The sequence below is a fragment of the Cimex lectularius genome, unplaced genomic scaffold, assembly GCF_000648675.2.
Source record: "Cimex lectularius strain Harlan isolate CLEC.00 unplaced genomic scaffold, Clec_2.1 scaffold54, whole genome shotgun sequence".
In the NCBI taxonomy this organism is placed as follows: domain Eukaryota; kingdom Metazoa; phylum Arthropoda; class Insecta; order Hemiptera; family Cimicidae; genus Cimex; species Cimex lectularius.
The window spans coordinates 373,326-400,471 of NW_019392704.1; the positions used below are offsets into that span (position 1 = coordinate 373,326).

Sequence of the window (27,146 nt, forward strand, 5' to 3'; positions counted from 1 at the left end):
TGAGAGGAAACAGCTTTGTCAAATTATTGTGATAATTATTTATTTTACTTTTTATTTTAGAGTCTTAGGAAATTCCCCTTTTATCCTTAAAGTTGCTCCTGTTATAACCCACCTATGATAATGGTATTCCTAGAAGATTTTCGTTTCTTGGTAAAGATCAGACATTTTCTCAGGGGTATGATATCGAGGTGTTGGTTAAGAAAGATTTTCCTACATTCCATAACCTTTTTCTAGATGTTACATAGCTATTGCATAGGATTTCGGTTATCTATGTCTCTTCTATATCTACACATTGGTAGTATAACAATTTTCAATATAGCAAATGGTTAATAGGCCCATTTTTAATTGAAATTTTTCTAGTTCATTTCCTGTAAGTATACCTATTAGATATTTTAAGTCCTTTCTCACAAGTAAGATATCAACATTCTCACGAGTTGTTTTTGCGAATAGCCGTTTTGTCTCCTCACTGGCGCTTGTTCCCAATATTTGTTGCATTATTTTATAGCCCAAGGTTCCAGTTATTTTGTAATGTCGTTATAGTTTATTCCATAAAATGAATTCGGTCCTATGTATTGTTATAAATATTATTATTGGGTAGTGTGTCTGCTGCTTCTTGTTTGAAATTCACTCAAGACCTGGACCCATCTTAGCATTATGCTATTTGTAGATCCTTTCAAAGAATTCAGCTAGTTCCATACAAGTTATAAATTAATCTCGTGGACTTTGAGATCATTTAGAACCGATTCTATGATCGTATTATAATTGTTGCTCCATTGAGATATTTATTATTTATCATACGGCTGGCAGTAGCGGGATTCGAACCCACGATCTTCGGCTAGATACGCCGCTGCTCTACTACTTGAGCTATCTGACCTCGATCCACTCGGGCACTAACTTCCCATCTCAACCCTATCTTTTGAATTTTTCCTCCTTTTTGCTATTTTTCAAATGACGTGTAATCTATTTTATTCTCGGCGACAAATTAGCTGAAGATATACTTAACTTATTAAATTCATTAGATTTTGTGGTCCGATTGACCAAATTACATAAACTAGTGAAGTTAATAAGTTAACATGAAGTATACCTTCAGTAAAGCTCTCCGTGGCCATTTCATTTGTCCATTTTATCCACCATTTTATCTCGGGGAGTGATTTGGTGATGTCCTCTCCTTCAAAAGTTTCAAATTATTTAGGTAATTTTTGGTTATTTTTAACACACTGAAAATGTTTTCTAAATCTAGAATTAAGCTTGCATTATTTTTTTTTTTTAATTTATTTATTTGTAGCCTATACATTCTTGTACATAATACAAATGTGATCACAATGTATATTGTTCACCGCTCGGTCACAGCACTAACACTGATGCCAGCACTGCACCCGGAGGACACATGCCATGAGAAGCCAGCCAGTGCTGGCACTCATTTTAATAGATTAAGGGGCAAGGAGGTCTCGGGGCCATCGTCGTTTTAGGCGACGTGGTGGATTCTCGGGATGGGAATATGTGGAGAGGGCTCTAGCGGTAGGGTTAGGATGGATCGATAGGTTGGTATGAAATTTTTGGAATCGGAAATGGATCAGTTCGTGGACAAAAGGTACGTTGAGGTCTTTGTGGATAGTAAGGTTAGAGACGTAAAAAGGAGCTTTGACGATTTGTCTGAGGACTTTTGATTGGAAGGACTGGATCCTGGATATTGGATGGTTTGGCGGAACCCCACAGTTCCACACCGTATGTCCAAAGTGGTCGCAATAAAGTCTTGTATAAGGTCAGTTTAGTGCTGATGGTCAACCTGGATTTTGGTCCTAGTAGTCTGCGTAATTGTCCAAGTCTTCTGTTGAGTTGTTGTCTTTTAAGTCTTGTGTGGGGATTCCACGTCAGTCTGCTGTCAAGTTAAAGTCCTAGCTATTTGACTTGAGTGGAAGTCGGTATCTCTTCATTGTTGATGTATAGTGGAGGGAAAGACTGTTTTTTCAAAGTGAACGTACATTGGATGCACTTTTCTCCGTTTAATCTTGTCCTCCACTTTTTGCACCAACCTTTAATGAGCTCAAGGTGTTCTTGGATATTACAGGTAGCTTGGGTAGGATTCAAGTTAGAGGACAAAATTGCGGTATCATCCGCGTAGGTGGAAATGATGGTATTGGGATGAGTAGGTAGATCAGCAGTATAGATGGTATAAAGGATAGGACCAAGGATACTCCCTTGTGGGACACCGGCTTGTATTGGCCTGATTTCAGAGCTCGTTACCGCACCTCACTCTGAAGCAGCGGTTTGTTAGGTAGGATTTCAGGATAAGGTAATAAGGAGTGGGTAGGAAGCGTTTGAGTTTATAAAGCATGCCCGGGTGCCACACCCTGTCAAAAGCTTGTGCTACATCTAGGAACGCACCCAGGCAATACTCTTTGTTCTCAAGAGCAGAGGAAATGGTGTCCACAACTCTAAAACCTTGTTGGGTCGTAGAATGATGTGGGCGGAAGCCGAATTGGTGAAAGGGAATAATATTATAAGTATCTAGGATAGGGATTAGTCATTTTAAGAGGACCCTTTCAAGGATTTTGGACATTGTAGGAAGAAGGCTGATGGGTCTGTAGGAGGATATCTGGTCGGGAGGATAACGACGGAAAATTTCCATAAGAGGGGATAATAATAATTCTTAGGATGGCATTATATATGGTGGTTTAGAAGACTATGGCCTTTCGTGGTTAGTATCGGAGTATGGTGGAGGTGATTGTATGTATATCATGCCCAGGAGATTTTCTATTTGAGGATTTGTGAATGTAATATTTTACTTCAGAAGGATGAAAAGGTTTGAGGGGGAGATGAAGTGGATGTGGAATATTAAGGTTATCCATTGCATCTTGTGTGGGAGAGGCATCGCTGATTTTTTCATGAGGAGTAAATGTGGATTCTAAATGGGCTGCAAATAGGTTTGATTTCTCTTTGTCATTCCTGACCCAGGATCCATCAGGTAGACGGATGGGGGAGTCAACTGCTTGATATTTTAATAAGGTTTTTGTAGCGGACCAGAGGGAGTTGTCATGTGAGGAAAGGGTTTCGAGGTATTTATTGTATTGAGAAGATCGGTAAGAGGATAGTTGAGTACGAAGAATCACAGTTAACCGGTTGAGGGTTCTTTTAAAGGAGGGATAACGGGTTTGTTGCCATCGTCTTCTAGCCTGACGTTTGGCGTTTAATAGGGAGCGGATGTGACTTGGGAGATCATCTTTACGGGGGAGATGGTGGGTTCTAGGGGTTGAGGATTGTGCAATGGAGTACTGTGTAGTGTTGGTGAGGTTCAAAACAGCAGCATCAACCTTGTCGGCTGATTTCATGGAAATTTTTAGGTTTAAAGAGGAATTCATGGTATCTTGGAAAAGTTTCCAGTTAACTGTGTTTTCTAAAAGAGATGGTTTTGTAGGTTTGGGGAGTGGAGTTATGCTTAGAGTAACTAGTACTGGGGAGTGATCTGAGGATAGGTCGTGTAAGCACTGGATAAATGGGAAGATGGATCCTACGCCGGATGCAACAAAGAAATTCAAAAGATCAGGGAGACGATTGGGGCGGAAGGCCAATAGGTTGGTTGGTTAGGAGAGATAAAGGAATAATTTTCTGATAGGATTACGTTTTGAAGAAGGCGTGCACGGGAATTTGCGACTCTGCTGCCCCATTGTGGATGCTTGGCATTGAAATCTCCTCCAGCAACAAACCGTCGTTCGAAAGAGCTAAAGATGGATTTTAATTGGGGAGTGTGTAAAGGAACTGATGGGGTACAATATACTGCTGATAAGATAATGGGTGCGGGGGGAAAGAGGAGAGAGATGGAAGTCACTTGATGGGAGTCAGTAGATACTAGGGAGTGGAGATTATGCTGTAAGGATTGTCTGGCAAGGATTATGTACCAACTTGAGCTCGACTTCCATTAAAGTCACCCCTGTACGTCTTATTTCCTTTTATATGGAAGACATGTCGGTCGGTCAAGTGAGTTTCTGTTATAAGTGCGACGTCTATTTGTCTGTTTGTAAGTAGTACTTCGAGTTCTTGTTTGTGCGTCAGTATTCCGTTTGAGTTCCAGAGAAGAACTGTGAGTGGATTGGAGAGGAAATAATTCATCGGGAGAGCTTGGGAAGGAGTTCAGCTACAAGGGTAGTGAGAGGGGAGATGAGGGGAGTTATTAGTGATTTAAAATCACAAAGGAAAGAAGTGAGATGTTGGGTGATCTATTTGGGGTGCTGGTAGGGGTGTGGGATTATTGGTGGGTGCAGTGCTAGCAACATGAGCGTAGCTGAGATGATTTGATGAAGTTTAATTCCAGGCTGACGTGACTGTAGTAGGGGTCGGGGTATTTGCTTTTTTGGCGATTAGTGCCTGTGCCTTTCTTCTGATAGGAAGTCCTGGGAAGTCGTTCGGTGTCATCGCTGGTTTCGGTTGTGAAGTTGTTACGTTGGATGCTCCTTGAAGGTGTCTTTGCTTCCGTACTTCCTGTAGTTCCTTGTGGGTAGCACATCCCTTGTAGTTCGCAGGATGAGACCCCAGAGAGCACAGGCATGCTTATTGGCCCTGGACACTGGGCGGATTGATGTGGACCCCCGAACCTCACGCATCTGGGGGGATGATTGCAGTATGTCCGTGTGTGACCGTAGTCTTGACATCTAGTGCACTGTACAATATTGGTGCGTCTTCGAGGTTCCTCGACATTTATCTTCGTGTACAGCAAATATTGTTCCTTGAATATGTTTTCGGAATTTTTATTTTTCTCAAGATAAACAAAAAATAAGGGAAGTGCTGTTTTCGTAACGGGATGAAGAACTTGGTGCACTCTTACGACTTGATAGTGTTTATTCTGTAATTCTTTTTTTATCTCGTCGTTTGACGTGGTTTGATGAAGACCTCTTATCACCACGCGAAAACATTTATCCTCTTTCAGCTGGTAGCAGTGGTAGTCATAATCGTTTGCCGCCAGGCATTTGACCGCTTTCCGGTACGTATCGCTTTCGTTGGTGTTCAATAAAAGGTCATTTGTCGGTCATTTCACGTGAGCGACAATAAAAGTTTTCGGCTCTCTCTTCGTTAACATCCTGCCTTGCACATAGTCGCAAAAAATATTATTGTCAAAAAAAACCGTCGACATCGCCACAATACTGCCGTTTGTAAAGAAAAGGGGCCAATAAAATAGATAACATCTTACTTTTCTCCGTATGAATATTACTACACCGTCCCGGTATTATAAATGGGAAAAATGCTGTCTCCAAGGCAAACTAGGTCAGCGTATATAACTATTCATAACTATCCTTTCATCCATCATCCATCATCATTTATCGTACGGCTCAGACGGCTTGTTCTCAGTATTACGTCAACCTCTATGAAGCGAAATCAGTCAACATTTGCTTCCACGCTTTACCCATACCCTACATAAATTATAACTATCAACAAATAAAATTATTATGTTAAACAATGTTACATTCAAAAATGTAAAAGGAAACGTATCAGTTTGTTAAAAAAAATATTAATTGTTAATTGTATGTATGCTCTTATTTCTAGATTTAACTTTGCTTATTTCTTGTATGCTACTTTATATATTGTACATGGTATTTCTTTAGTATAACTACGTTCCAGGAAAAAGAGAGGAAGTAAACATTGCTTTAACATGAGGTCTGAGCGTGCATCAATCAGTTTTTTTACAAAGAAGTCTAATTCCCTTCCCTTTTTAGACAATACGTCAGAAAACTTTTGATTGCGACAAGAATGTCTCCATTTTATAAGCGTAACCCCAGTATTTTTTTAAACATGAATACTCCAAGTTCTTTTGAATGAAATAACTTTTGGTAGACAAAAATCTAATTAATGTAATGGATGACATATATGTGAAAGTTGTTGGAAAAAATAAAAACTCTTAAAAATAAAACAGTTCTTGCGTGCTTTATATAAAGGCAATTGGAAGGAAAAACAACATCGGGTTTCATGCAAATAACTATTATTTATTGAACACATTTGAAACGAGCGACATAGTAATGTAGATTGAAATATTTTTACCACCCACAAAATCCCTTAAATAAATTTTTGAAAATTCAAAAAAATCCTTTTTTTTGCAAATACCTACGATTTTTTCAAAAAAATCAAAAAAGATTGTGATAACATTAAAACGACTCTTTGTATCTTCGGGAAACTTCGAGAACAAGGCTTTAGGATTTTATAATTACGCATGATAGGTAGTAGAAACGATGCTTTTATAGAAAAATTAGAATCGGAGAAATAAAAAATATGTTTCTAAAGTTTTTGCTTTTAATTTCAACCATATTTTCTGGCTTACAGTAACATCAAAACAAAAATTATTAATGTGGACTCAAAGGACAAAAAGGATGCTTTCAAACGGTAGAAATAACGTTGAATTGTGATAAAGTGCAGAGGAGTTATGCATTTTTAATTGGAACACCGGACATCGGATAAAATAAAAATTGTTCTCAAGCCCAAACGTTTTTAATTTTTTTATACTATAAAATATTTGTAATAAGTACTTAATACACACAGTAAAAAAATTAAATAGTAACTATTTAAGGGTCGTAAAAGGTGCTTAAAACAAATTCAATTTTTTACAATTTTACAGTGTTTTTAGCTAGACGTAGAAATGTAGATTTCCAAAAGGTGTTTTGTAACTTTTTAAAGATTACATCTTATTTAATGTGTTATTATTATTATTATTTCGAAATCCTATGTTAAAAAATTGACTGTTACTTGATAACTTTGAAATGCAAGCACAAAAAAAGGCAGAAGCCCCATATTTCAAAAAATATTTTTAATCCCCTTAAAAAAATTTTTGGCTTCTAGAATCCATTGGCAAGAACAGTCAGAAACCTGTGTAATATATTTAGACCTACTATCACCAAAAAATGATCAATCGAAATCGGCGCTATTTCTCCTGGTTGGTGGCATAGTTACCTTGTATATCTTTGAAAGCGATACCCGTACCACCATCCTGTATAGACCCGTCCATGAAAATTAGACGATAGTTCGGAAACTTTTCAAAAAAATCTGAGTGCTCATCGGCTACATGTAGCGGATGTACTGTGTAGTATATCAATGCAAAACAACGCACTTCTTTTATTGTTGACTCAATCGAGGCTGAGAATTGGAATTGTAGAATTTTTAAAAGCTGTGAAAATTGTATGGACTAGGTTAAGGAAAGAGTTTTCAAAGGTGATTTCTTCTTTAGCCAGGTTCTGTTAGGTAGGTCCTTTTGACCTAAAAGCTTACTTTAGTAAACAAAAAAAGCTTATATTAGTTAATCGACGTGGGCATAAATATTTTACTGGGTTCTTCAATTTTCGCTACGATTTACAAAACGGTATGGAAGACCTTTTTCGTGGTGGAAACGAACACGAACATATCATAAAATAACTGTGGTAAATGTTAATAGGGGCATTTTTATGTTTATCACATTGGATCATATATTTATCTATTTCAACGACCATTTGCTACTAAAACTAAAAACCATAGTCGATGTAATCTGAATGAAGAAATATTTCACGTTCTAACGGTTGCAATACGTATGGGCTGTACACTCTTATAAACTTTCCTATCAATCGATGGAGTCGTTTCAAAGTTTATCAAAGCAATCAGAACCTACAATAATACACGTAACGCAAGTAACGGCATAATTTTGGTGTCCGTAAATAAATTGGAATTTTTTTATCTTTCATTTTTCTCACCATAAAGTTGTTAATATAAATATAGAATAAAAATAGAGTTATCCAAAACCGGAATATCATTGAATTTTAATAAAATCCAGAATTAGATCTAGAATAACTTAAATGGACCGGGTCGTCCGAGAGGCTTTTGCGCGTCAAGAGCACGATTCGAAGATGGCCCCCCGAGAACCTGAGCCGGAAACAAGGAATCGTCCTTACGTGATTAAGAATAGGCCATATGCGGTTGACACACGGGCACCTGCTCTTGGGCCAAAGCCCGCGCAGGTGCCCCTTATGCAGAGAAAGGTTTCTCGATGTGTCTGGAAACATGGCATGCCTTGGCTCCTTGCAGGGAGCGTGTAGGCATGCCATCCAATCTGAAAATGGTACTCGAGCACTGCATCGAGTTTCTGGGTCCCCTGTTCCGCTTTTTAGGGGAAATTGGGGATTTTTATTATATATAATATATCTTATGTGTTGGGTGTCTATATGTTTTGTGTCTAATTCTTCGTCTTATTTATGTGCTATCTTCTTTCAGATTAAATAGCTAAACAGTGTTTGTTAATGTTTTTATTTAATTGAGAATTTTTAGAGGCATCAAGATTAAATAGAATTATGATTAATATCTCCTTTTTGAGAAATAATAAAAACTTGGTACATACTCATGTTTTGAAACAAAATATACTTCATTGTATTTTATCTTGTGTGAGTTGTGATGATTGCATTAAACTATACAACGTTGTTAGAACGGGGAAAGCAATTATTTAGATTTACTTCGATCATTTTTATCATATTACCTTTAAATCTTTAAAACAAATTTAGATAATTGGGTCGTTGAGAATATATTAGCTTTTTCCTCGGTGTTCTTTTTATTTCCAATAACATTTAATATTATATTAACATTTACAATTTCTTCAAATTCAGTTTCATTTAATTATTTTCGTAGGAAAGATGAAACATTTGTAAACTTGATTTATTGATATTTTATGTATTAGAGCGGTAAATATTCATTGCCAATTACGTAGATGATAAGAGTCTTCATTAGTTATCTGCTGATATCACACCCTGACCCAATTCGTTGTATGCAAGGGATCGAAGAGCTGCTTCGTTAGTAATCTGCTGATATCATCTTTTGACCCAATCTGTTACACGAGAGTAACACACAAGGGAATTTCTTTCTTCGTAATCTGCGGAAGTCAACCTCTGATCGAATCGGTTGCCAGGAGAAACACCGATTGGGATGTTTCTTCAGCTTTAATAATTGATTACGATGTATGTACTCATATGTTAGGAAAAAATTGCAAGTAAGTGAAAAAAATCGACTGAGACAGAGTTATTAACTATTATTCAAAATGAAAGAAAGATGCCCTCTAATAGAACATACTTTTCATTAACTTGTATAGACATCTTAATGATTTGGATTTAAAAGATTAAAAGAAGCATTTCTACGAGCTATTTGGCAAAAACCTTACTTTCTTAAAGGTTTAGTGACGAAAGGAGAAAATTAGGTTTTGTATTAAAAAAACAATAAGAAAATTTGATAAAAATCTAGATGAAAAGTTGAACCGATTAATCAATTACAAGAGATTTAAATAAATAAATATTGCTTTTGCATTTATTAGGTTTTGAAAACGATGGTTACCTATAACAGCTTGACATTCCAAATTTCATACAACTTAGATATATTGTATATCATAGTAGAATTCATTGGATTTCATGGTCCGATTGACCAAATAACATCTTTCAATTAATTAATCTTTATGTACGGTATTGGTTGAGATAAACAAGTCAGTGTCACGAGCGGGATTCGAACCCACGACCTTCGGCTAAATATGCCGCTGCTCTACCACTTGAGCTATCGTGACCTCTATCAACTCGGACACTAACCTCCTATCTCAACACCACCATTTGAATTTTCCTTGCTTTTTGCCATTTTTCAAATGTAATTTGTCGCCGAGAATCAAATAGATTACACGAAGTGGAGAAGTTAGTGTCCGAGAGGATCGAAGTCACTATAGCTCAAGTGGTAGATTCGAATCCCGCTGACTTTTTAATCTCAACCAATACTTTACATAAAGATTAATTAATTGATATATATCATAGGTTAACTGTAGAAAAAATCAAAATTATTTCAATTTTTCACATCCTCCAAGCGTTCAAAACTGAAAAGTTGGGTAAAATTAATGATTGATATTTACTCAAGTATTAGTTGAATGAACCATCAACTATTGTTGTTTGCTTAGACAAAGTTAGTTAGGTTTTGCCTCTTTCAAACATCCATTATAAAAATAATCTAAAATTGGACGGTTGCAGTTTCCTTTCTTATTGGTACTATAAAGGAGGGAGGACATTTTCCGAGCTTAGAACTGAAAAGTTTTAAAGCAGTACATGTTTTTTCTGTGTTGGCCTCAACGGTACAATTCCATAACCAAAGGTATGTATTTTATTAATGGAAAATTGTTTTCCATTCCCAGGAGGTTTTTTAAAATGAAATTTCCCCTTACGTTTTCTAGTACAGTTAGGTTACAGAGGTAAATCCTATGGGAATCATTTTACGACGCGGGTTTCCACTGATATTTAATATTTGAAAAGCTCTTGTAGGAAGGAGTCTGATTTTCCCTCTGGTATAAAATCGAGTTGAAACTGAATTTCCCTAATGAGGGCGATCAGCTTTCTGTTGTATATTTGAGTTGAGAAGTTGCAATTTACCCATTGATCATCAACGTGAAAACGTAAACCGCAAAACGAGCAAAATCCCTAAACATTACCTATTTGAAATAACTTCTCCCTAATGTGAATTTGTCTGTAGTCCATTGTAAGTGGTTGAAAAAGAAAAGGTGAGGCCTTTGTGTTTCCAGAGCACGTCTTCAAGGTGGATAGCGAACAAAGGCTTCCATTAAAAAACCTATAAAGTTCATTAGCAATTCTCTGGCAATTAGGCACGTCTTGAGATTTTCCTGTCATTTTGAAATAAAATTTTAATTCTCTTAATAATAACGTTTAAACTTCTGTAGTTGAAAGTGCTAAAAATTTGAGCATTTCTTAAACAAACCACCTATTTAACACGTCATAAAACCACTTTTATTGTAAATTTATAGTATAATTTGCAAAACAATTACAAATATATATCCCTATTAAGTCAGAACAAAATAAAACAATCAAAGATAAATCATATTAAAGCGTAACAACTTCATCAAATGTTTTTAATACATTGAATACATGGAACAGTAAACTTAGAGAAACTGAAATAATTTTTAGTTTTCAATAATGTAGAATTAAAAATTAAATTAATATAATCTGCTAATTATTATTAGATATTATATGAGTAAAAATCCATCATCTTGTTACCGATAATTTTTGGTCTACCTATCGCTTAGAAGGGATTAAAAAAACAGAGTAATTTTCTAACAAAAAAATATAAAATATAAAACCAGCTAGAATAGACTGACCAAAAAAATCGATTACTGAACGATTGAGTAATTTCACTATAAAATTCAACTCTTTTTTAAACAAGAAATTAATGTCTCTAAGCATGCAGATCAGTGTTTTCAATGTATTTTAAAAAATTTGAATCCGTTTGTCGTCATTGAATCACCGCAGAATTGCGAAACCCAACTCTTCCTCCAAATGAATGACGTAAGAACAGAGTCAAAAGGACTCAGAGTAGGCTGATCATCGAAAAGGCATTTTTGAAATAAAAAATACGTATTTTCACGGTTTTGTAAGAGTTTATTAAATAACAAAAATATAGATTTATCTTTGTAAAGAGCAACAAATTAAAATTACGGGCTGGGTCGACGAGCTGAGGACGGCGAGTTGTACGTTTGAATGCTTGCTGTACTGAAATGCTAGAACAACCGAAGTCGAGGGACGGCATTGAGCGGTCAAAACCCCAAGGGTTTTAGTGAGCTGCTTTAATTAATAATCCAAAAGTTGGAATGGAGCTTAGAGAGAAAACTGAGCTTGATGAATGTCGGGCGGAAGAACGGCTTGTGACTGACCATAGTGTAAACAAGGAGCGTGTTTACCAGCCGCAACGGAATAACTCCCTTCCTTTGGTAAAGCTTTATTATCATTCTTATATAAATTTGTTAAATATATAACTGTATTAAAAATTGAACAACAACAAAAATTGAAACGCAAAACAAAATTTTAGCCGATATTTCAACAGCTTGTTTTACTTTGTCAGTAACAACGAAATTATTGATTCATCATTGAGAACATCTCATTGAGAACTTTTTTGCTGAAATGCAGACAACACAAGGCCCTGAAGATGATCTCAATAAAGATCGAAACGTTGGCACGATAAAGAAAATGTTTTTCTGAAACCTACATCACACCAGACCGCATCTCACGATTTCTGAATAATTATCGATTAACGGTCACTAATCACCACACAATTTAAAATTAAACTATGGCAAATACAATGAGTATAACATTTTAAATTCAACTTAGAGAGATTTTCATGTACGAAGTAAAATCACTTCATCAATTAATCAAGCCCAAAAGGAATTAATAAAATTGTAACTTATTTTCCTATAATTTGGTAAAAGATCAGAAACATTCTAAAGACCACCCACCTGATTTGATAAACCCGAGGTTAAACCATTTCTAACAATTGTGGCTCTTCGTCTACCCTACCGTTGAGCGTTCGATACAGATTATCCTCCTCGGGTATCTGGCCGAATTGGATATCTTGGGGTCAAAATACTTTCTTCGAACTCCTTTAATAATATTATCGCTGGCTGAGGGGCAATAAATATTTTCCGTTGTCTTACGGCGGCCTGTAGAAGGTTTTAAACAAAATCAAGCGTAATCTGAAACTCTTGGTATTCCCTGAGGTTTGCCCTTTTTGATTTGAACACTGAGGAAATACCCTCTGTGCTTTTATTTTGTTCACCTTCTTCTAGAGTTTTTCTTCAAACATTCTCGCTGAGTTTCTTTAGTTTATTATGGAGTTAGTGGTTCTAGGTGGTCTATGAATAGATGAACTCACGTTGAACTGATCGACATTGATTGCTTTTTAGGGTCTGTCTGTACTCGCTAGTTTAACCCGCACGTTGTATGAAAAAAGAATGAGACTTCCAGTAATGGCATTTCTTTCACGAAATTTTTGCATTTAATGAAGCAATTAAATATGCAACTGAACAGGTTAAACCGGGATCACAAATTGATATTATCACGGATTGTTGAATACCCATCTAGGCAATAAAAAAAATAATCATCATTTCACCAAAACTTGCATTATAATAACTCATGCAATCGAAAAGTGCAGGAGGACTATCGAATTTATTTGGATGCAGATCTATGTGAGAACCGGAGTAACGAAGTAACTTGTTAGTGAGAGAAATCGCCATGAAAGACCAGAGGATTGAGCGGGCGGATTCATTGTGTATAAAGGTGTCTTAAAGATTTGTATCCTAATATAATTCCTAAACAAAAAAGAAGTATCCAAAGCCTGCAATGCCGGTTCAAAAACAGAAATTAGACTATTGTATAAACGGCTGTTTCCAATTATTACAATTACACCATGTGTCCAATGTGCCTATAAATAAGGATAATGTTTAGAATACGATGCACGAGCTCTATCAGTCGTATTTAAAAAAAATAAATTTGGAACGGGACGATATATATGTGGGGGGAGCAGTGTACAAACGTTTAAGTATATGAAATGAACTGTGGTGCAAGTTCCCCAATTTTTTAATTTAAAAAAAAGTGTCAAGTAAACATTTAAAGAATTTATTTACAATTTTGGAATGTAAAGGTGGTGATCAATTAGTTCAGTCAAACAAAAATCAATCCGGAATCACATAAATAAATAAAAAAATCTACTGATAAGAAATGAAAATTCCTAGATTAAAGAAAATGTTTGTAAAGCTTGGAAAAATGGCTAAATTTTTTTTTTTTTTGCTGGGGCTTCTGACATCTAATTCATTTCAGCCCCCCACTAAGTCTATATTCTATATTATATACCCGTTCAAACACAACATTCATACAAATAAATACATTCATACACTTAAATACATCCATACAGTACACTCATTCCGTTTGGTCGGTGGAGTACTTGATATTCCTGCACCGACCTACACTTAAACTAAACTAGATTGGGGTCGATGGGGTACTTTTATAAATATTCCGCCATCGACCCCGAACACACACTCACTCGCTTTCATCGTTCGAGGGGCGATGATGACGTTATATTCACCCTCACCCCTCGCCATTCACGCTAATAAATACATGCACACACACAAACCATATAAACACATAACACATAAGACATACTATATACAATAAAAAACTCCAAATTCCCCTAAAAAGCGGAACAGGGCACTCTGAAACTCGCTAACGTGCTCGAGGACTCTTCTTAAATCCGGCGGCATGCCTACACGCTCTCTGTAGGAGCCAAGGCATGACACGCCTCTATTATGTGGGACACATCGAGCAACCTTTCTCTGCATAAGGGGCACCTGCGCGGGCTTTGGCCCAAAAGCAGGTGCCCATGTGTCAACCGAGTATGGCCAATCCTCAGTCGGGTGAGGACGATCCCTCGTCTCCTGCTCAGATTCTCTGAGGGCCATCTACCGGGCGTGCTCTTGACTCGCAAGAGCCTCTCCGACGACCCCGCCCACTGACGCTGCCATCTTTCTTTTATCATATTTTTAACTGCGTGTTTAGCGTCAGAGGGCCTGATCGCGATGGTCCGATCTGGAGGGTGGGACGTACCGGCTTTCGCCGCCTCGTCCGCGCGTTCGTTACCCTCCAGGCCGACGTGTCCGGGAATCCAGACAACAACCACCGTTTTTCCGAGAGGCTCCAGCTCCGCGTATTTCTCTAACAAGAGCACGACGAGAGGGTCCACAGAGAACCTGTCGCGTATAGCCCAGACAGCGCTCAGAGAGTCGGTACATACGAGGAAGGCTGAGCTCTCCCCGGTCCGCACCGCCTCGAGAGCGTGCCAAATCGCATACATTGAGTTCCCGGTTACTCATCATCAACAAGACAAGAGGATCTTTAACGTCCGCACCTGGCCTATTCGGCCTTATCGGACGTTTTGATTCTCAAGATGAGAGCTGACGCACCTCCGCATACGACGGAATGGTGTTACCGCCACAGCATTGGTGTACTGGTATCCCGGTCGTATCATTACGTCCTCAACGCTTTCATGCTGTCGTCCGGTCGCAACGTCTCCCATGAGGACCAGAGGGTACTACGTTGGCCATACGCAAGCTTCACGAAAGGTCACAAGTAGAAGACAGCCTCTGTTTAAGTTCCCGCTAGGGGCGTCACCACGTACCACCACGAAACCGTTCCCAATGTGACAAGGGCTGGTTTTTGGAAACATTTCTGTCACCGCGTGGTACAGATGGCCATACACCCTCCCCCATCTTTGCAGACAGGATCTGGTGCACTGGCCCTCGTGTAACTCTGCTAAGGCACCCGCCGCCCCTGCCGACCCTCAGGCCGACACAAGACAGCTTGTGCTTTAGAGAGGTTGCCACGCCCTCTGGGCTGCACCATTATTTTGTGCCCTGATACCCCCCTTGCAAGGGTTAGGAGGGGTCCCAGGATAGAATGAAGGAGTTCGGATTGAGAAAAAGGGCCGTGGATGAGAACACGAGGTGAACCGTTTCGGGGTCTCGAGTCTCGAACCACATTAAACCACCCATCGTCGCCGTGGTTCCACATAAAGTGGGCCATGACTCCCAGGGTGGGTGAGACGAGATGGCCGTTCAAAAGCCGAACAAGTCGGCCGTATCCCAGCCAGTCGCCTCGGGGAGTGAATCCGAGTCCGCGGAAATTAAATCCCGCAGGTCGGATTGGGATCCTCAATCGCAAACACTCACTCTTCACAATCAGTGCGCTCGTGGTGGGCGACCGGTACCAAAGGCTTTCGCAGTTTCCGTTCAGGTTTCCTGCTACTCCCGGAAGGCCGAATGTCGCTCACACCTGGGCTTGAGAGACTCTTCCTCAGCGATTCGAACCTCTGAATCGCACATGGAGGCAAGGGGGAGGTGTTCAGGCTCCCCCAGCGTCAGAAACGGGAACAGTCGAACAGTCGAGCCCAGATAACGTGGGCTACGCCTTTCGCTGCCTCTCTTGAGACGCAGAGCAGTCAGATAGCCGAACCGAGCGCGGGGCACCCGTCGATACTACCCGCCGTCATAGGCTCCCCTTCTTCGCAATAGCCCTTCATGGGTTCGGAAGCCCAAACGAGCTCTCGCAGGCTCCTGCAGGTGCCTGTTACTACTCAACGGTTGTTCCTACACCCACTCGGGAGCTTGTAGAGTCTCTCCCACACGAGTTCGGTGACTTGAGGATTGTTAATCGATTCAATATCCTCGTTGGTTGCCCTTTGGTGAGCGATGGGGACCCCAGAATTTTACAAGGCCACCCTTACAGGTGCCCGCTACTTTCCCAGAGCCAACCGCCGCCCCCAGAGCCAAGAGACAGTTTTCCACCACCAGGCCCCGACCACTTTGGAGAAACCGTCCTGTTTTATTCTCCTCCGCGGCCAGGCCAGTAGCGAAGATTTCAGATATGAATGAATGGACCAAGATCCCTTACACACCCCAAATCGCATACAGCTCTGCCGTGTACATGCTGCAGTGAGGGGCCAACGACCAGAAGGTGGCTACTCCCTCGCTATACACAGCACACGCCACACCATCGCCAGTCTTGGACCCGTCTATATTTCTAAGTTCAAGGAACTTAGCCTTGTAGAGATATGGTGGTGTACACGATTTACACAGGTATCGCCAGATCGTCGAGGACGAGTACGTCCGGAAAGGTGCCCCCCCCCGAAGCACCGTCCCCAGCGCCAATCCGGCCCTCCCTAAGGACTCACCGAAGCGGATCCCGAGGGGTCGCGTTCGCTAGCGAAGCCTGTCGTAAACTACTCCGTACGGGCAGCGAAGGATTTTCATAGCGACGGGGTGCTCTGGCTTGGCCAAGAACCCGGCCGCGTAACCGAGGGTGTTGCTCTGTCCGAAGTTCGGGAGGCAAGACCCCCCAGCTCGCAGCACAGACTGGCCAAGGGGCTGGTCCTGAACGCCCCCGAGATTGCTCTGAGACCCTGGTAATAGAGCCTATCGAGCTTTCTCAGGCGCGTTTTTCGGATAAAAGATCCTCGAACAAAGCAGCGAGTGAAAAATTTTTAGCAGAGTCTCCCTGTCCGCTCCCCACTTAAAGTGACCAACAAATGTGAACTTTGCGCAGTGGCAATATCGTAATCAATGAAGTTCTACTGAGATGCGATTATTGCTAGTTGAAAGCTAAATGTTATTAATGAACTATTCGCCAAATGAGGTATTAAAAGACTTCCCCGTATGCCACAAAGCAGCAGCCCACGATGAATTGGTTATTTCTCAATTGTAACGCATATCAACATACCATGTTTGGACAGCATGCCGTAATTTGTCCATAAAGCACATTTGTTCATAAACGATCAATGAAAACTTAGAAGGTGTGTGTGTAATATTCACTTTGAATGCCTTATTAATTGCGATTGTGGCAATAGTTTTGTAAGCAAGAATAAAGATTATTATGATCATTCTAAAGTATAATCCGTCAAAATATTGTCAGCCAGACTATTATTTAAAAATGTACTCCATTCCAAAGGAAGTTGCGTGGGTACAGCTATACTTACTGTATAATTTGGTCGTACTGATCGTTTGTCTTGTCTGTCTTTGGGTTGATCTGTCAAGCACGTTTCGATTTTTGCCAACTACAGTGTGTAATGACCAAATACAGGTACCTCAACCCGCAGGCCAGAAAAAGAAATCTCACAGTATTACGGTGATTTAAGTTTTCGCAACTTAAACGCAATCTTCTAAAATCATACCAACCAATTGCTGCATGCTGAACAATCATGTAAACATATCAATCATGCCAATAACTGACAATGTTTTTTATATGCTTAGTAAGGATAAGAAACCGTAAATAATCCAATGAATAAAAATTACATACGGTTTGTGCGTTTCGGTCTCATTGGCCTATCCTCAGCAGCCCAAATGGGTCATTTCTAAGCATTTGTTAAACGAATTATATGACATACACTATAACTGTGGACACAAATAGTAGTGACTTGATAGTCCATTTAAATTAGAAGTGCATTGTTTCACCTATGATGCATGCAAATCAGTTCAGCATAAAATTACTATAGTATAATCAAAGTTTAGTAGATATGAAATTTGTTGATAGGTTTAATGCAGGACTTCTAAACTTTATCATTGTATATATGCACATTTATAGAATAAAATGTATTTTATCAAGAATATGTTTTAGAGATGGATACAGAAAAAAATTTACAGTTTAATCCGAACAACAAATCCTCGCTGGTTTAAGATTCGAACGCGTTTCGGACTATGGGTTTGTTCAGCAGATGGTCTGTGCGTTGTTTTGAGTCTTATAATAAATTGAAAAATTGGAAGAGGGGAAAAATGATCTTCAAGCTTTGTTTCTATTGTATTTAATGATTTTCCAATTTTTATTTCAGCCCTTGTGTAAGTTTTCTTTTAATTTTGTGTAATAGTTTTAGAGGAGTAAGGTTGAACTTTTAAAAAATGTTTGACTGATTTTTTCCATAGCACTGTCATAACCGAAAATTTTGAAAATTGTGTCCAGTATACGTTATGCATTTAAATACATGCATACAGTATACATTGAACATTTGCTTTTTTACTTCTTAATGGGTCAGCCTATTCGTTATGTGCTTTTGTATGTTATATGAAACATAAGAATAGCTTTAGTATAAAAATGCCCAATTCCATAAATCTATCTAATTTTTAAACATACATTTCATCAGTAAATTTTCTTTTTTATTATAAAATGTTTTTAAAAACTTTAGTTGTTCTAATTAACTTATTCTAGCTCTTTTTTCCCATATTTCGTTCGAAATATGTCCGTAGCAATTGTTAAACCGTATAAACAATTAAAAAAGAATGTGTTAAATAATTTATTTATATTCATATTATATTAAATATTAGAAATCACAGCGATCTCTTACCACTGAACAATCATATTATTTTTTAATTGATTCAATTGAATTATTTATCGTAAGACTTCCAAATTGCATATGACACGACACTCGAGAACATTCCCTTTTTCTTAATCCCTATAATTTATTCTTTGTTTTCTTTTTTCTCACAAAAAATATAATTTATAGAGAACAAGAAAAATATTTAACTACATACAATCGGCGTAAAATAGATCAATATAGTAAAGAGGTAATAAAAGATAACAGGGAAAATAGAAGATTAAATAATTAAAATAAGAAGACTATAAGAATTCTGAAAAAGGGGATACTTTTCTGCCTTATCCTATTGTGTGACATCATATTTAGCTTAAAATATAAAGATATATTCTAGAAATTATTCTTCAATAAATCATAAAATGTCAAATCATGATTTTCAGTATAGATTTTTGCGAAACCCGAAAATAGCAGTTTTAACGTTAATTAAGAATGATCATTTCATCAAAATTTGTTATTGACCTGACACAATTAATGCCGTTATGATTATCAATATTTTTAAATGACTTTTTAGTTGCATTTCAATACAAAAGTTGTTTTGTAAGTCTTAAAAACGCGCGCACTAGCAGTTAGTGGAATTTTTCTAATTCGACCTAGTTAACGGTACATTAGTTAAATTCAAACAAAGTAGCTGTCACTCTCATTATGTGGGTATGAAGGTGAATTTTACTTATACTTTTAATTTTACTTTTTACTTTTACTTTAAACTTTTTTATTAACGTATCTCCTTGTAGAAAGAAAATCTGCAAGTTCATATTTCTTGTCAGCAAAGGGTAGATTAAAAACCCACAAGACAGACCAGTCGTGCTGGTTTAACATAGCAAAGCGCGGTATTGGAAATTGCTCCATGTTTTTTTTCCTTTTCTACAAGACTAAATATGTAAACAAATTAATAATTTAAACATAATTGTACAAGGATGTATCTTGTTTGTTGTTAGTTAAACTTTACTTAAACATTATTAATATTTAATGTCAAAGTTCTGACCACGTTTACATTGTTAATTCGATTTTAAAGCTGACAAAGTTGAATGTGGAAGAATTGATGATTCAAAGGATTCGTTTGGAGATTTTAAGTATTTCATACCGTCCATGGAGGTTTTGGTAACGAGTTTGTTGCTGTGTTGGTCGGTACGAGTGAAGCGACAATGGGGAAACATTCTGTAGCGAATACAAGCAATACAAAATGGGCCTCCCGGTTGACAGCAGGTATTCCATTGTGACCGGTTCGGGTTGACTTATAACATTCACGGCCGTGATGTTTTTTTACCCTATTTCCTCTGATTGCAGATACACCCGTCGAGGTAATACGGTAAACATTTTTTAATACCGGGGCATAAATTAAATCCATGCGGTATTCCCGGAACGCTGGAGCTGTTGATGGATGGAAGGAGCGAGGATTATGTGCCATATAATGAGCAAGGGTTGGGTTTATACGTGAGGTTCGTCACTCATGTCAGGAGATCTGAAATTAGGCAATTAGCGATGAAGAAAAGGTCTATAATGACAGATTTAAATTAAATAAAATGTCAGAACTATTTGTTTAACAATTGAATAAAACTTGAAATAAGTTTTTCCGTTAAAGCTTTTAACGTTAAAATCGACTTTTAAAGAAGTAGTAAGTAAAAGTCAATATACAATAAAATTTTTTGTATACATTATTAATAAAAATATATATATATAAAAATATTAACTACATAAACTATGCCTTTTAACATTTTTCCCCAAAGTATCCCAATAATACATCTGAGAGGATGTCTCGGGAAATTTTTATTTTTCTTTGTTTTATATAACAAAAAACTCTTAGAATGAAAATAACAGATAAGAATAACAATAATAAATAAAACCAATCAACGAGCATCAGTAGCAATAAACTACCTACAAAATAAGAAATTAATAATTAACAATTGCTGTCAGGCAAAATTAGAACAATTAGTCAGGTCCTTCCAGAATTTGCCATTTTAGTAATGTACAAAACTAGTTTTTAGTTAGAAAACCTTTAATTTATTATTCTAATTTATTACTATCTCACTTTTACGCCAAAAGTAAATTGAGTCACAAAAAGTCACAGAGGAAATATTAATAATACAATATTATTATATATTAATTCTTATTGAAAATGAGATGATGGATCGACCTGCTGTTGAACTACGTGATAAAAGGATCTTCGGTGAGGTCACAATAGAACGACAATTCTTTCAGTTTTTGCCAGCTTTCAAAGCCAACCGAGCCTCATGTCTCTCCCTTGTGGGAGAGGTTATCACTGTGATTTTTGTTACCTGTATATAATGCAATAAAAGCTAAAGAAATAATCAAAACTGTGATATACAAATGTAACTAAAAAAAGTAAGAAAAGAGGTATGTAATTTATATATGATAACCGAGGTAACCTATATGAATGCGTTGTTTTTAAAATGATATATTATGTTATTTTTATTGTTTTTAATTTATTCTATATTTTATCGTTTTAATATGTAGATGCTAAGCGTCCCTAATTTAAATAATTTGACTATAAATGCTGTTTTTCTTTTTTACATTATGTTAGACATATTTTAACACTCATCGAGTTAAAATAAGATAACATAATTGTTTTTAATTTTGTTTTTAAATTGTACAATACGTTCTAATTGCTATATTTTCCTGCAAATAATAGGCCCTGATGATGACGATATAATCGTTGAAAGGTCGGTCAAAACTGACAGAATTGTCGTTCTGTTGTGACCTCACCGAAGATCTTTCTTCCACGTTATTATTTACGTAATTGATCTGTAAGTACATAAACTATTTCTTTGAACATTTTTCCCATAAGTGTATTAAGAGATTCTAAATAAAAGGTCTTAGAAGAAACATCAAGAAATTTGGATGAAGTGGTAATGATCGTGACAACGACGAGTTTCAGTACATTGGTTGCTGAATGTTGGGAAGTATAAAAGATGAGCATCGACCCGTCGTCCTTCAGATTTCGATAATATTCAATTTTTCCAGAATTTGAGCCATCTGGAATTTCATATTTCGTCTTGTATAAAAAAAATGGTCAAAAAGTTACGTTTATTAAGATATTTTGTAATAGCGGAACTATTGGTAATAAATTGCAATTAAAAATTATAACCGTATTTAAAGATCTTGGTATAATATTTACTTATAATCTCAAATTTTCTAAACATGTAAAAATATATTTGCAATTAAAAATACATTCTGTTTCACAATTCGTAGTAATTTTAAGATATAATTTTTTAAGACACAACGTTTTTAAAATAAAAATCCCTTTCATAGAAATCCGATTTGATGTTCAATCCTAAATTTACTTCCTTTTCATATTAAAAGAAAATAAACCGGTTGACTTTTCTTGTCTAACCTTATTAATAGCGAATTCAACTTGTCTCGAGTTGTAAAATCATTTTATCCCACTTGGATTTGAGATGCTCGTGCATCTCTTGTATTATTCTCACAGATGGAAGTGGTCATAGTTTGTCAAACCCAGCTTGCACCTCTGATAGCAGCCTAGCTGCTTACATATTATTTAGGTTACTCTACTGTTTTGCAGTCTTACAATAATAAAACGCCCACAACTCATTTTTATACGTAATTTAAATTTTATGATTATTGTGATATCTTTAAAAGCTAGGTGAATTTTTTCCATTTCATCATAAATTTTGGGTCTTAAAATTTTTAACGGTTGAACCTTAATGTATGTTAAAATTATGATATATAGTATGTGATTTTTTATGTCCTTAAAAAGGCGTATTTTCTTATCTTTCTTTTTGTTTACTTGAGAAGAATGTTGAAATATATCACAGACATAAACACTCCCATCTAATAAACCGTTTTGAAAAAGTATATATCATATTTTTTACTTCCACATTTAACATTCAAAAGATTATTAACTAAGTATTTTATTCTAGAAAGGCATTCTTCGTTCATTCATAAACCAGTGTATGCCCATCTTTAATAATTCAAAAATCTACTTTTATTAGGAATTGCTTCGCTGTCAGGTTTTATACATCCAAACCTTCCAAGTCCTGCTTTAGAGTAAGCAAATAGTTCAGTGCGACCAAATATTTCAATTAAATCTACATTAAAACTAAAAACTTCAATGTAGAGAAAAAAGAGTATATAATGAATTTTAAAATTAAAATTGCATAATAAACACAAGCATTAAATAGGCTATTTATTCAAGGACATTTTTTCACGAAAACCCATCTGGTTCATACATTGCGATTGCATAGATGAAATATTAAAGAAATACGTGATATTCATCAAAACATAAAATTTGAAAGGAATGAGGTTTGCAAATAATGGTGGTAAATCGACATAAATAATTTCCTTATTCGTCCCGTCAGAAATTAAGTTTGGTAGTTACAAAATGTGTACTTCAAATAACGTTATTGACCAAGTCGAACAGACACTGGAGCTTGCTTTTAGTAAATTAGAACCGAATAAAAGCGAAATTGAAATGAAAGGCTTAAATCGAGCAGAATTCCAAGCGAACTGAATTTTAGAGGCGTGTTTTATTGTTATAGCTATTTTAATTAAAACAAAAACTAGGTAACGAATGTAAAGGTAACATAAAATAGGTTTTTTGTTTTAAACATAATATCCAAAGAGAAGTGTTTTATTTTAATTTCTAATATTAAATTTTGGATGATATTTAATACGAAATGATATATAATTATCAAAAACGTTTACTTTTTAAGTTCATTTCATGTCAATTTTTTAGAGAAATACATAAATTTTGGTTTTTGACCCTTCTTGAAGCTCTTCTTCAAAAAATATACACATTTAATCAAATTTCATTTTTTTATATATTATCATATCAGCTCATGCAATATAAGTGCAGGATCGAAGAGATATAGGTTCCACTTTTCAGGGGCCATCAATTGCAGTCGCCAACACATGCAGTTTTAATCAAAACCCACTTAAATGCATTCGCTTTTATTCACATATCATTCACTAATTTATGCCGCCGGAGAATTCAACATTCCTCCATAACCCCTTTTCATATATAGTACACAAACATTAAATAGTTTCATTAAGAGTTGCTAGGGTATTTAATAGCTACCCTTATTTGGATACCAGCACATAAAGGATACCATGGAAATGAAAAGGCGGATGGCCTAGCCAAAGAAGGTTCTAATACTGCGTTTGTCGGGCCACAACCGGTATTACCTCACTCTATGAGCACAGCGAAAGAGAGTATCAATAACTGGGGCATGAAACAATTCCTTAGGGAGTGGAATTTATCCCCCGGACACAGGCAATCGAAAGAGTTTGTTAAGGCGATCAAACCAGCAGAATCGAAATGGCTATTCGCTATCTCAAGGAAGGGCATTAAGAGGCTGATAGGTATTCTGACGGGCCACTGCCCACTGAGAAGACACCTATTCGTAATGGGTATCCTACCAGATCCCTTTTGCCGCTTCTGCGAAATAAAAGAAGAAACGGCAAGGCACTACCTCGCAGAGTGTGATAGGTTTGCTAGGTCTAGATTTGAAATCTTTGAAGGAGAGGACATCACCAAATCACTCCCCATTAATTAATTGTAATATATTAATTGGTCAAGCGGACCACGAAATTAGTGAATTTAATGATTTAAAATGAAGTATACTTCACTAAAGCTCTCCGTGGCCATTTCATTTGTCGCCAAGAATCAAATAGAATACACGACATTTGAAAAAAGGCAAAGCGGAGGGAAAATTCAAAACGTGGGGTTGAGATGGGAAGTTAGTGTCCGAATAGATCGAACTCATGATAGCTCAAGTGGTAGAGCAGCGGCGTATCTAGCCGAAGAACGAGGGTTCGAATCGCGCTCGTGACACTGACTTTTTTATTTCAACCAACACCTTACATAAAGATTACTTAATTGAAAGAGGTTATTTGGTCAATCGGACAGCGAAACCTAATGAATCTATATATACAAATACCTCAGTTTACAAAAATCGGAACAGAGGCAAAATTTGCTGTCTTACTAGAACAAAATTCTAAAAACCGTGTGGCGTTCATATTCGCTCTCTATAAAGAGCCAAAAAAAGTTCTCTGCTATCCGGGGGGCTATACATACGCAGGCTTGAAACCGTGTTCGAGTGTCAACGAACGATTGTTCTGCAATTTAGAATTCCTGGGAACTACCCAGTCGAGTTGGTAACGCTCAAGAACTACGCAAACGACACTGTCTACTGATAACCCTGAAGTTTATCCAAGTTCACTGTATCTTTCGAACAAGAGCACGCCAAAAGAATACACCGAGAATTTGTCTTTTAGAGCACATTAAGTATTCTCATGTCAGTAGTAAAGCAGCACCTTTTTTAAATATATTGTGACCATAATATTAATTGTTAATCTTTACGCAAAATAGTTCACAATTTTCTCTTTTCCTGTTATACGATTGGTAATCTATCCTACATCATTTATTCTACTTAATAAAATACATAGTTATCACTTATTTTGAGAGATAACTACACACCATCACCCTGACCGTAATGGTTCTCAGAAGAAACGAGCAGCGAGAATGACGGTCCAGAGACAATAGAGCTGAAATTTCATGCATGTCTTTATACATTATTCGACCATCCATCATCCTCCACCCGCAACTAATTATTACATGACTTTTTTTGCAGTTTACCAAAAACTCTTGTAACTATAACGTCAATTCATAAATAATAAAAATAATAAACAATATTTTTCATTCTGTTGTGTTCTAATTTGCTTATATTCATTTTTTTCTAGGCAATCAATAGAGACATTTTGTTTTGTTGTAAATTGCTTATATTACTTTTTTTGACAATCAATAGAGATATTATTTAATTTATTTTAAAAGTGAAAGTAATATAAAATAAATTGTGTATTTATGTCAAAAATTTCTTTTATCCAACTATCTTGTACAAATATTATACGGTTGGACACATCTTGTTTGCTTAGAAAATAAAATGAATTTGACAGCTAAGCTATGTTAACAACAAATAATAAGAGAAGAATTTTTTTTCTCTTTATTAGAACATTCAGTTTTAATATGTGAATGTATTACACGCACGTAGGTTGGCACAGAAAATGCTGCCCATAATTTGACTGGTCAAACCTCAGAGTAATTTTCCAAGCAATTTGGCCAAGGCCCAGTGACTGAATAACTTTAATCTAACACGTTTTTCCCATGCTTCCGGCCGTAGCAGAGGAAATCATTACTAAAATTCAAATAAATATGACGGTCGACTCTATAGCACATTTAAAACAGGCTAATTAAAATGTTTAAGCAAAAAAAAAGAAAGATGGAGAGACAATATCGACAGTACAGTAAACAGAGCATTCAAATAAAACAAAAGCAATTTGACGACACAGTGTGTAAAAGCGGCGTAGGTTTTCGAGTAATCACAAGTGGATAAAAGCCGTCATAAAAAAAGCTTTCAAAAGAAGAATACGCTATCACCCTACATTTCAACAAGTCAAATATTGATGAATGTAAAAGTTTTGGTTCGAAGCATAGATTTATGATATAATCTTACTTTTTCTAAATGCAGTTGTTTATCAAAACCAATGATCTTTATTAGAAATCTATTAGGTTTCGTGGTCCGATTGACCAAATAAGGTTGTAGTTGAGATAAAAAAGTCAGCATCCCGAGCGAGGATCGAACCCACGACCCTCGGCTAAATTTTTATCATCAATTAATTTATCAATTAATTATACAATTAAAGATTAATTAATTGAAAAGAGTTTATTTGGTCAATCGGACCACGAAACCTAATAGATATAATAAGCAAAATGTGGTATATTTCACTAAAGCTCTCCGTGGCCATTTCATTTGTCACCAAGAATCGAATCTGATTACACGACATTTGAAAAATGGCAAAAAGGAGGGAAAATTCGAAAAGTGAGTTGAGATGGGAAGTTAGTGTCCGAGTGGGTCAAAGCCACGATAGCTCAAGCGGTAGAGCAGCTGCGTATTTAACAAAGGGTCGTGAGTTCGAATCCCGCTCGTGACGCTGACTTTTTTTATCTCAACCAAAAACCTTAATTAAAGATTAATTTGTTAGAAATATTTTATTTACTTGATAAACAAATACCGCAATAAGAAATGACACACATGAGATTAAAATTCAGAATTAGGCATCAAATTTTCAATAACCTCCCATACAAAATCTTTTGTAATTTTCTACACTCGAGTCTAACAACAAGGCACTCAAGCATTCTTCAAATATATATTAAAAAATATGTTTATTCATGTTAAAAATTATTTACAATATTTGAAAAAAATATGAAAAGAGTACGAAAGAGGCTGAATGTGTAGGAGGTTAGTGTTTTACGACCAAATCAAAATTCTTGTGAAATTTATTGAAAGACCTTCAACTATTTAACCAACATCAGCATATTAGTTGCCTGCTGAAAATAATTGATTGATATATTGTAATCTAGAAATAGCTCAATAGCAAAAAATCTATATTGAGAAAAAATA

At 36.5% G+C, this 27,146-nt stretch overlaps 1 protein-coding gene and 1 pseudogene across 2 annotated transcripts in view; both read left to right on the top strand.

Annotated features, from left to right (window-relative positions):
• The window catches only part of LOC106665804 (cilia- and flagella-associated protein 91), a 219,877-nt gene that overhangs the window by 132,653 nt on the left and 60,078 nt on the right, over positions 1-27,146 (top strand). The window lies entirely within an intron of this gene.
• LOC112126683 lies at positions 16,884-17,017 on the top strand (annotated as a pseudogene).